The sequence below is a fragment of the Mustela nigripes genome, chromosome 3, assembly GCF_022355385.1.
Source record: "Mustela nigripes isolate SB6536 chromosome 3, MUSNIG.SB6536, whole genome shotgun sequence".
Lineage (NCBI taxonomy): Eukaryota > Metazoa > Chordata > Mammalia > Carnivora > Mustelidae > Mustela > Mustela nigripes.
Window position 1 is genome coordinate 21121475 of NC_081559.1, and position 12098 is coordinate 21133572.

At 40.2% G+C, this 12098-nt stretch overlaps 1 long non-coding RNA gene across 3 annotated transcripts in view; it reads left to right on the top strand.

Annotated features, from left to right (window-relative positions):
- LOC132012865 (uncharacterized) overlaps positions 1-12098 on the top strand; it is an 85030-nt gene that overhangs the window by 43951 nt on the left and 28981 nt on the right. For all 3 annotated transcript variants that reach the window (XR_009402781.1, XR_009402783.1, XR_009402784.1), the window contains one exon: positions 4220-4323. This is a non-coding gene — a long non-coding RNA (uncharacterized LOC132012865). The remainder of the gene's footprint in view (positions 1-4219; positions 4324-12098) is intronic.

Genomic DNA, 12098 nt, shown 5'->3' on the forward strand with positions numbered 1-12098 from the left:
AGCTATATCCATCTTTCATATGAGAAAAAAATTCCACTTATAAGGGAGGGTTTTTAAATTTAATATTAAATAATTAAAATCCATCCTCACATAGACATCTCAAATTAAGATTGTTTACATGCTCTTTAATTAAGCACAATTAAGAAGCTCTCACATTTATGCCCGGAGGGAGCCTTGGTTGCACGGATAGAATGACTCTTAACACACAGGAAGTTGCCATGGTACTTGTGGAGGAGTTTCCCTTTGGAAGACACAGCAGGTACACTGGTTTCTGCCACATGAGGAAACAGATGCTGAGAGTTCTCATTAGAAAAGGATGGATGAAAAGTTCTGTCTGCCCGTCCTGGACAGTAAGAAGGCTCCTCTGTCCTGCTCTTGTCCTTCCAAATCTTTTCTCATCCCAGCAGCAGTCATCAGGACAGCTAAGGCAGACCATGTTGTTCCTTTGCTCAAAACCCCTCAATGCCCCCCCTCCCCCAATGCCCGGAGATGCCTTCCGTGGCTGGCGAGGCCCTGGGACTGTGTGAGCTCATGCTCCTCCCCCCTACCTGCCTTCTTCTTTGTTGCCCTTTCCTCATCTCCATCTGGGTTCGCTCTGGCTCCCTTGGCTCTGACACACACCTGCCTTCTCTTCCTGGAATGCTCCTTGGATATATGCCTGGATTGTTCCTTCATCTCTGTTCGGTATGTGCTCACTGCCCCCCTTTCAAGGGGTCCTTCCCTTATTACCTTCCTCATTCATTTCTGCCCCTTTTCCTCCTTGACCCTGACTGTTGGACTCTACTTCCTTAATTTATTTTTGCCATGACACTGATTACCAGCTGACATATTTCATATTTTATTCAGTCAGTTTATTCTTTTTCTGCTAAGATATAAATTCTTAAAAAGCAAATGTTGTCACTTTTTTCTTTGCTTTGTCTTCAGAACCTATAAAATGATACAAATAGGTACTCTGTAAACATTTGCTGAGTGAACGAATTCTTGAATGAAGGAATAAATAAATAAATGAATGAACAAATGAATGAAATTAATGTGACTTTTCTGATTAAAAAATCATAATTATGGTTCTATTGAATTTTTATTTTTTTATTTTTTTTAAAAGATTTTCTTTATCCATCAGAGAGAGGGAGAGAGAGAGAGAAAGCATGAGAAGGGAGAAGGTCAGAGGGAGAAGCAGACTCCCCATGGAGCTGGGAGCCCGATGCGGGTCTCAATCCCAGGACTCCAGGATCATGACCTGAGCTGAAGGCAGTTGCTTAACCAACTGAGCCACCCAGGTGCCTGAATTTTTATTTTTTAAGTGATTTTTTTTTTAAATTTGGGGGGCTTTAGCTTGTCTATGTCTGTTAACAACAAGGCAAACCCACTTTTCCCATGTATACTGGCCACTTTTCCCATGTGTACTGGCTTTACTTAGTTATGGAAGCAACTCCTTGAGCTTAAGTAGGAACTTCATGAAATTAGGTGACAGTAGTTGCTATAAACTGCCAAATAAGATGGTTCGATATCACCCCTATTCAAAACAATGTGAATAAAGTTCGTGGAGAAGACAATCCATCTGAAGAATTGATTAGGAATCTTAAGACCTAATGTAGAGTTTGAGAAGGAACTTGGAAAAGAAAATAGGTTTTGGGGTCAGTCTTATCATTTTTTGGATGTGATCAGTAATCATTAAAAGCTCAAACTGAGGGGCACCTGGATGGCTCAGTCAGTTAAGAATCCAACTTTTGACTTCTGCCCAGGTCAACGTCTCAGGATCCCGAGATCAAGCCTCATGTCAGGCTCTGAACTGAGCATGGAACCTCCCTGAGATACTTTTTCTCTCTCTCTCCCGCCTCTGCCCCTTCCCTCTTTGCACATACACACACTCTCTCTTTCTTTAAAAAAAAAAAAATATTAAAACATTTTTTAAAAAGCTCAGACTGAAAGTGGATGAGCTAGATAGAAAGTAAAAGTAACTAAAAATTCCATGTTTAGAAGAATTCTCAAGGGACTTAAATAAGGAAGAGCTGCAATATATTCTGATTTCTGGGCGATGAACTCTTCAATAGAAGAGAGGCTCTAGCTTTTTTGCTAGGAACGTTTTGTGTTGGAACAGTATAAGAGGCAAAAGATAGACAAGCTTTCAGAAACAGACCTTTATGCTATAAAAATTACTCTTGGCTAATCCTTTTCCTTAACTACAATATGCTGTGAGTGATGGGAGAAACCCCAAAGGGATCAGAGCTCTAACTTTGAACCACACCATGATGCATAGAAAACATATACATCTTTTCTTAGAGTCCAAAATACCAGGCAGCTAGAATCGGATTGTATTTGTAGGGATTCTTTAGGTTATAATGATTCTGTTTTTATAACCAGGAACTTAGAACATGAGGTCTGGCAAGAATATTGGAAGTTACAGCTGTATGTTGTAACAGCTAGGAAACATAAACCACTCCTCCAGCAGGAGCTGTCAATAGGCTGTCTTTCTTCCCCAGTGGGTCTGCCAGATTGGGTCATTCTGCAGTTTTGTTAAGGGACTGTATTAAGTCCAAGTCAAATGCCTGTCTCAAGAGTGGCCACTGCTGCAGCTAATTTAGGTAAAAGGAGGCAAGGAATTTAGTAGTTACTACTTTGGTAATTCAGGCAATCTCAGGGTGGTCAAATGACCTTGTGCAATTTAATGTGAGAAGCGGCGAGAAGAGGAATTTGCTTAGTTTGAATTGGGCTGTTGCGATGGATTTAATTTCTCCCTTCAGTTGTACAGCCCATGGATTTGTGCGGTTACCTCTCAGTCATAATCTGTTGGTGATTATTCATATAAATGAGTTTATAGATCCGACCGGGACAAGCTTTATATTTGTTTTCTATGAGCAAATATTATCAAAATTACTGGCACATAAAAGAATCTGTACCCGTGGTTAAACTGTTGAGATGTAAAATTCTCTTTCCGTTTTGTAAAATACAAATGACAGATTATTAGGTCACTTAAATAAAGTGAATGTTCTGATGTGTCAACACATGTCACCAGTCAGAATATTTAACAATAATTACAGGATGTTCCGAATTTTAAATGACTAGGAAAGAGAAAGAATTCTTTTACTAATGAAAAGTGGTTTTTGTTTTTGTTTTTTTAATATTCATGTTGTTTGAATCTATTTTCTGAAGTAGTAGTAGGTTTCATCTGAATATTTCATTTTTGTGTTTCTATATTTCTGCAAATTTTTACCAGACTAGCTGTCTTATTGGCCTTGCAAGTGAGCATTACCTGTCTTAAATAAATCAACTGCTGCTGGTGTTCCGTTCAGAATTGATAGTTGCCCGTAGGAGAAGTAGCTTAGATAGAAGACAAACATCTGCAGTTGAAAACATCTGTCCTCAAAACTTTAGTTTTGAGGCTTGTATTGGGAGCCACTTCCTTCTTTTTCTTGCATTTTAATACATATTGTAGCTCTTCTGATTGTGTCCCAGCTTCACATTTTCTGAAGGGTGCTGGCCTATCTTTTTGAGGAGACTCCTCCCGCACATCTCAAAGAAAGAATTCGAGAATGCTTTGTAGCCTGTATTTTCTCCCATAGCCTCCAAACCTGTGCAAATATGTTTGGGCATTTTCTGCCTAATATGAAAATAGCCCAACAGAAATTTTAGCTTTTTCTAAAACTCAGTAAGTACGAAGAAAACAGTGAGCAAAGAATTCTGAAAGAAGTAGACAGATTTTCTTATGGGAGATACATCATGACATGCAAGCTTCAATGTCATTTACTTATTATGAATATGTAAGCAAAGAATAGAGATGTCATATTTACCATTCTTTTTTTTTAACAACTTTTTATTAGATATTATTTATTTATTTGACAGAGATTACAAGTAGACAGAGAGGCAGACAGAGAGAGAGGAAGGGAAGTAGGCTCCCTGTTGAGCAGAGAGCTGGACGTGGGGCTCAATCACAGGACCCTGGGATCATGACCTGAGCCAAAGGCAGAGTCTTTAACCCACTGAGCTACCCAGGCGCCCCGCATATTTACCATTCTTAAAAGTTTTAAGAATTTACTATATATCTAAATAAAAATATACTATATATCTTTACTCAGAATTTACTATATATCTAAACCTTATATTATTGCACATATACATTTGAAGCTCTGAAAATTACAGGTTAATAAACTTCTTTATTACAAAAAAACCACACCATTTTTAGAAATCTGGTAGTAAATCCATAAATTCTCAACATTTCTAGGTGGCCCAGGTAAAGTTCAGAGCATGAGGACAACCTACGTGCCATTATACGAGGAGTATTTTGAAGAACAGAGGTTCACCATGATGATTCTGTAGGGGTGAGGGGTAAGTGCCTGGCTTCAGGAATGGTCTTTCCTAAAGGAATCATCAGGTTGTGTTTTGGTAGGATGGTTGGTGTTATAAGTAAACAGTTTATAGATTACCTTAAATTATTCCAAAGAAAGATCCAAGAGTCAAACTGTAGGAATCAAACACTATGTAACAATCTCCACTTATTTGGGAACTAACTTTGTTGGCATTTTTTCTAACATCTCTCCTTTGTAAAATAAAGCAAAAACTCAGAAGACAAAATGTTAAAAAGACGTTTTCTCCAATACTGAGTAAAAACTTTGTCCAGGACCCATAGTAGCTGCGGCTCCAGCTGACTGACCCCAGTAGCCTGTGTAGCCAAAACAAAGGCTGGAAATGATCTTCTGATCATCATTAGGAGTTTCGTTATCAAACTCAGGGTGTCCTAACACCGTGCAGTGATTCAACCATTGTACAGTGGTAAAAAGTCCCTCATACAATGATGTTAAGAATAACTCCCTCACATTCCCTGAGATGTATACTTTCTTCAACACACTTCAAACAAACATTTGTTACCATGTGTTGGATTGCGAAAGGAACGGAAGGACAGCAGGATATGACCACAGGAATTCAGGAGACGCCATCCCCAAATATGCCACTTAGGCATCCTGGTGATTTTGAGCTGTAGGCACTCAAAAAACAGTAAGTGCAGGGACATGCTTTCTCTGAACTCTCCTTATCTACCTAAAGACACATCCTCCAAAAAGAACTCAACTGTCTCCTCCCCAGGAGTTTCATCAAACAGGGAAGATTGACTCTTGTCAAGGCAACTGTGGGGGTGGGAGTGGGGGTCATGGAATAGAAGCCACACCACACCCAGACACATTGTTACCAACTCTCACAACTCCCATCCATTCTTTGAAAGGCCCATCCATTTTTCCTAAAACTCGCATACCCCGAAGAGACCTCCATTTCCCTATTAAGGCCTCTTTCCCTTTTCCTGGTATTGTATTTAAGCCTGAATTTTAAAGTCACCTCATTAGGTTACTCATTTTTCCCTGAGTATCTCTCATGTGTCTGTGAGGTACACATGTTTACTTCTAATTTTCTTTTGTTAATCTGGGTTTTATTACAAAGGTCTTAGCCAAGAACTGAGAAGAGTAGAAGGGAAATTATTTTTCCTCCTCTATGCAACAGAGATCAAAGACATGGGAAAACATGCAATTATTACACAATATGGTGTAGCTAGAGTTACAATAGAAGGAAACTTATCAGAGGCATCCGGTCCCAACAGTCTTTGTTAGGAAAGGATTGGACTAGGGAAGTCTTAAGAAAGGTGCTTTTGAGGGGTGTCTTGGTGGCTCAGTCAGTTAAGGATCCAACTCTTGATTTCAGCTCAGGTCATGATCTCAGGATCATGCTTAAGAGTCTCTCTCTCCTTTTCCCTCTGCCTTTACCCCACTCTCTCCCTCTTAAAAAAGAAAAAGAAAAAAAAAAGGAAAAAGACAAAAAAGGTGCTTCTGAACGTATTTTGAGAGGATGGGATTCATTTGCCAGATGATTCAAATAAGAGGAGATTAATGTCCTGGGTGTGTATTAGGGAAACTAAAAATCATTTTGATGTGATTTATTGTGAATGGGAAAATGTAATCAAAATTTAAAAGAAATAATCCCCAAAGAGGACAAATTTGATTACAAGAAACATGAATAATTTGAAGACAAATGTAATGAAAATTTTTTGTTGCTATGCAATAGTGTAGGAAAATGAAACTCATTGGGATCTTTATATTATTAAAGTGGAAATTGAAATGACTTATTACCAGAGCAAGTGTGGTTCATCTTCTGAAAGTAAGGAGCAGATGAAGCGGTAATTTGAAAGAAGCATCCATCCTAAAGTAGAAGGTGACAAAGCAGGGGCAAAAGATCATCTGTCTCTAACTGGGGAGTGGTTTGTCTTGTCTCAGTGTCCAAAATGAGAAGAAATATGTACCCTATGTTAAATGGAAGTTAACCTGAGACATCCACAGAAATTGACCTGCTTTTTTAATTTTCATGGATAAGTGGTCTTTTTTTCTTACTAACTAACTGGTATTGGTAACACCAGAGCTCATTACTACTTCTCAGGTTATTTTTTAGAAATACTGAATTTTTTTTTTAAATTTGCATTTTAACCATATTTAGAAGGCATCAGATCTGTAATTGTTTCTTGCTGCAATGAAAAGAACTGGCAGCTGGCTCCTTCGAGCCAAGATTCAGCTGCCTTTTCTTCTCAGTAAGTGTAGAACCAAAGATAGGGATTACTTTTATAAATATGTAATTATAAATTTTTTTCAGATTCTGATTAATAATTCATCTGCCATTCCTATAACATTATGTTATGAATGTTAAACAACTGGATGAGTCAAAATTTGATATTTAAGGAGATTAAGGGGAATATCATGCTTGTATTTTAGTTTCCATAGCTGCCTTGTAGAATATTAGTAGAGTATAATTTAAAATAAATTTGTTTCTCTTACTGAAGCCACATATCTGTATGTTTTACTCAAGAAAGGTCATTATTATCAGTGGCTTTTAATACTCATGTGGATTACCTTATATGGTTCTGATCCCAAACAGTGATGCTGCTTTCTACCAGAAAGCAGAACTAAGTTAGAAGGTGTTCTTTCTTCCCCCTGCCCAACTTTTTCTTAACACAGAATTTGAAGTCTACTAAAAAAAAAAAGTCTATAGTGTAACATAGCAGTTAAAAGTTAGAATCTTTTAATTCAAGTCCTAGTTTAGTCGCATAAAAGTTGGACCAATTTGGGTAAAAAATGACTTAATATCTCCATATCTTACCTGTAAATAAGAATAATAAAAGTCTTTCCTGGGGCGCCTGGGTGGCTCAGTGGGTTAAGCCGCTGCCTTCAGCTCAGGTCATGATCTCAGGGTCCTGGGATCGAGTCCCGCATCGGGCTCTCTGCTCGTCGGGGAGCCTGCTTCCCTCTCTCTCTCTCTCTCTGCCTGCCTCTCCATCTACTTGTGATTTCTCTCTGTCAAATAAATAAATAAAATCTTAAAAAAAAAAAAAAAACCTATTTAAAAAAAAAAAAGTCTTTCCTTACAGGGTTGTTATAAAAATGAAAAGACAATGTCTATGAAGTTCTAAGTACAGTATCTAGCACATGATAGGACTAAACCTATGGCACATTCGCTATTTTTGTTCTTATTGAGGCAGGGGTGCAATGGAGGATAAGTGTGTATGTACACGCATGTGCAAACGCGCACGACGGTGACTAAGTGGGAGCAGAATTGGCTACCTAATTAGTGGGGCCCAGGCCAAAGAAAAATATGGATTTTTCTCATTTAAATATTACTAAGAACTCGAAAATAGCAATGAAAGAGCCTTATACCAAGCAGGGGACCCTCTCCAGCCTGTGGCCTGTGTGACTGCACAGGTGGCCTGTGTGACTGCACATCCATGAAGCTGGCCCAAGGAGGAACAACAGCAAGCATGAGGACCTATTTTTTTTTTTTAAAGGATTTTATTTATTTATTTGGCAGACAGAGAGAGAGAGAAAGAACACTAGTAGGGGGAGCAGAGGGAGAGAGATTAGCAGACTCCTCAAGCAGGGAGCCCGATGTGGGGCTCAATCCCAGGACCCTGGGATCATGACCTGAGCCGAAGGTAGATGGTTAACCCACTGAGCCACCTAGGTGCCCCATGAAGACCTATTCTGAATGAAAAGCCAGAATGATACAATTACTTGAGTGCTGTTATAAAAATTAAGAATACCTGAAAGTTGACTTGTTGTGCTTCTGAATCAATTATTACCTTAAGTGATTATTGGGGGAAGGCGAAAATAAACATGGAGGACCCCAGTACGTAGAAATCATAGAGTGAACACGGTGATCATTTCATGTAAATACAGACTTTTAGAATGCATTTGTCTATATATTAAGGCCCCAATTTTTAGCCAGAACCTTTTTTTTTTTTTTTTAAACCTTCCTATGACTTTCCCCTGTTGCATGAAAGAATAGAATCGAGACTTTTTACCAGGGCTTACAAGGGTATAGGAGTTAGGATAGAGCCAGCTGCTATAGTAAAACAAACCCTCGCACAGCTAACACAGTTAAAGTTTTCAGGTCATCATCAACGACTATTTATTTATTTATTTATTTAAATTTTTTCGATTTATTTATTTTCAGAAAAACAGTACTCATTATTTTTTCACCACACCCAGTGCTCCATGCAATCCGTGCCCTCTGTAATACCCACCACCTGGTACCCCAACCTCCCATCCCCTATTTATTTATTTTTAAGGGAGAGATAACTAGAAAGCATGAGCAGGGGTAAGGGTAGGGTAGACAGAGAGAGAGAGTGCGAGAGCGAGAGAGACTCTACACACAGTGCAGAGCCTGACATTGGGCTCCATCTCATAACCCTGAGATCATGACCTGAGCTGAAATCAAAGGCCAGATGCTTAACCATCTGAAACATGTAGGCGCCCTAATCATAAGCTTTTTAAAGAGAGTGCCACTAAAAAATTGTCATCTATCTGTTTCTTACTAAATTTACCAATCCACAGTTAGAGAAACAAAGGGACCTCTTCTGAAAGTATAATTGGTATGTTTCAGCCAGTCAAAGGTTTGGTTATTTGTTTATTTTAGTAATTTTGGCCTCTGGTTTGCCCAGACCATTTCTTAGCTTTGTGTATCAGTAGAGTAGAGAATGAGACTTATTTGCTTATCTAATTTCAAATATGATTTGATCTAGAAGTGTATGGTATTATAGCAGGACAGGTCATAGCAGTCCTGAATGGTAAAACTTTATACCACATTGTCCAGAAAAAGAGTAGGAACTTCTTCAGTGGTTTTCTAGGAGGATCAGGAAAGTTGCTTTCTCCACAACATCTCCTTATATTTATTGAGCCATATAGATCATGTCTCTATTTTGAATTAGTCACTGTGGCCAACGATGTGCGGTGAGGCTCAGGGAATCAGGATTTTCCGGTCTCCACCCCAGGAAGCACCCCATGAAAAATTTGGGCTACTTGGAGGTGACTTAGATACCCAACAAGCTGACAGGCCAGTGGGAGTAAAAAAGTCAACATACTTCTGGTATTTGCAGGAGCAACTGGCAGATGTGGAACAGGTCAGTGATGTGGAAATCAAGGAATGAGTCAAGGAATTTAAGGGCAAGCACACTGGAAGATTTCTTATGGAATGAAGTGGAAAAGGAAATACCAGTTATGACCCAAGTGCATTTGCAAGAATGACAGTGAACCAGCGTCTGAAGTTTCATGAAATAAAAGGGAGTGATGCTCGACCCCCTACTTATCTGAGTCTGTGGGTTCCTGTGAGAAGGAAGTATATGTGGGTGGTGGGTTGGATGGAAAGGGTGGTTTTTTTTTTTTTAATTTTACTTATTTATTTGACACACAGAGATCACAAGCAGGCAGAGAAGCAGGCAGAGGGAGAGAAGGGGGAGGAAGCAGGCTCCCTGCCGAGCAGAGAGCCCGATGCGGGGCTCGATCCCAGGACCCTGAGATCATGACCTGAGCTGAAGGCAGAGGCTTAACCCACTGAGCCACCCAGGCACACCTGGAAAGGGTTTTTAAGGAGACTGAAGAACAAGGACATCTACCCCACCTCCAAAGACAGTCATGTGGAGAATGTGGAAGGGAACACCACCACCACTTAGACGCAGTGTCCTTAAGGTAGAGCCAACTTTCTGTTCAACAAGTAAGGAGACATCAAGAGAAACATAGAAAGAGAGGGATTTGCAGAGTTTCAGAGGCCTCTGTAGTTGCCTATCCTGTCTTTACTCACGGTCTGCTCTAGTCTATTAATTCTCTCACTACTTATGAGCTCAATGCATACTTGTCCCCCAGCACACAGACACACACACACACACACACACACACACACACTACACACACACACACCCTTCATGCTTCTGTGCATGTTTGTCTGAAACGTGCACGGCTCAGGCACCTGCTCAGCCACGCTACATGATGGAGCGTCACACCACGTTGGATCCAGTACTGCACCCAAACCAAGGCTTTCTGAAGGTGTAGTTTCCCTTGGTTTGTGTGTAGAGCAGTGGAGTCTCAGCCTCTGGGTTTGGATTCTCCCAACCCCACGTGTGCTGTTTCTATCCCTTAGCATCTCGTCCTCTACCACCTCCCCCCCTATACTCTGAGCTGAAGGAAGTGAAAGTGAAAACAGTTCTCACCCCTTCATCGGGCCATTCTTTTCCTCCCCAGGTTCTACCTCCCTTTCCTTCAAAACCTAGACAGCCGCTCTCTCCAAAGTAGTTTTTCTCCCGCTGAGGTGGATGACCCTACGACAGCTTTCTTCTTTCCTCTTTTAGGTGCTAATCTCTTGGCTTACCCATGATACAGGGCTTAAGGAGAAGGAAAGTCTGTATTAAAAAGAGACAAGATGTACCTAGCGTCACCGTCACATACGTTTCTAGAAGGCACATCCGCGTATGATGCTTGTTTTCATTGAACTTGATCTGGAAGTAGCTGTGTCAGATAATATAATTAGCTGTATTTCTATACCTAACATATATTAAAATGGTTTTCACCCAAGTGGGTCCGTTCTCCTTGCCCTTCTTCCTTGTATTCTGCATTAGTCTGGTTTTATAGCACCTATTTATTACTTCCCTTTCTCTCTTTATTTGCCCTATTATTATGTAGAAATAGGTATTTTACTGAGATCCTGGTTCTCTGACTTTTTATCTGCATAAATAAGCCAAATAACTTATGTCTAAGAATATCAGAAGAGCGGCGCCTGGGTGGCTCAGTGGGTTGAGCCGCTGCCTTCGGCTCAGGTCATGATCTCGGGGTCCTGGGATCGAGTCCCGCATCGGGCTCTCTGCTCAGCAGGGAGCCTGCTTCCTCCTCTCTCTCTGCCTGCCTCTCTGCCTACTTGTGATTTCTCTCTGTCAAATAAATAAATAAAATCTTAAAAAAAAAAAAAAAAGAATATCAGAAGAAACCAAACAGGCTTGGGAATCCAGCGACATTCTAATTCTTTGATACCAACTTTCTGGTTAATTTTGCGCCAATCCAGACGTGCTTACTCTGTGTCCCCTGCCGTGTGCCAGCTCTCTCAGGAGCTCCCTCCTGGAGCTCTTGTTTCCCTTACTGGTAAATGGAAAAGGTTAATCAAGATAATCTCGAGGGTCCATTTCAGCTCTTTAGCCTAGGAGCTGGATAATGTTTACCTTACATATTTTTTTCTCTAAATGTTTATAAGCCGTGAGTTCATAAAATTAATTTATTGCTGATATAAAGGCCATAGACTTCATTACATATAAATATGTAAACGAGCCTGTTTTTTCTTTCTTTTTTTTTTTTTTCCTTTTCCCTCCTTAATTTTGTTTCCCTTCTTCTGTGGGAAACTTAGACGCATCAAGCATTCAATGAATATTTGTTAATTACAGTCCATTGATCTGCTTCTCTGTGCTTCTCCGAGATGAGGAAAAAAGGTGAAACTAAGTTTTTCCTGTTGGTTGCCTGCTGAAAGGTGCTGAGGGAAGCCAGGGGCAGCTGCCCTTTCTGAGCAAGGCTGGAAGCCTTCAAATGCTGCTCTCTGTGAGCTGCACACTGGGGACCGTCTACCTCCACTTCTTAGAAGATTCATTTACTTGCAAGACTGGAAAATGCCAATATTCTAAAGGTTAATAGGCTGACGTGACTTATGAAAACTGTCCTCGGACCTTACAAAGTCGGTGGTAAAGAAGGAACACTGAACAGAATGTACTGTACGGTGGGGGTCCCTAAACGGGCTCTCAGACCAGGCAGTACCCGGAGAAAAGA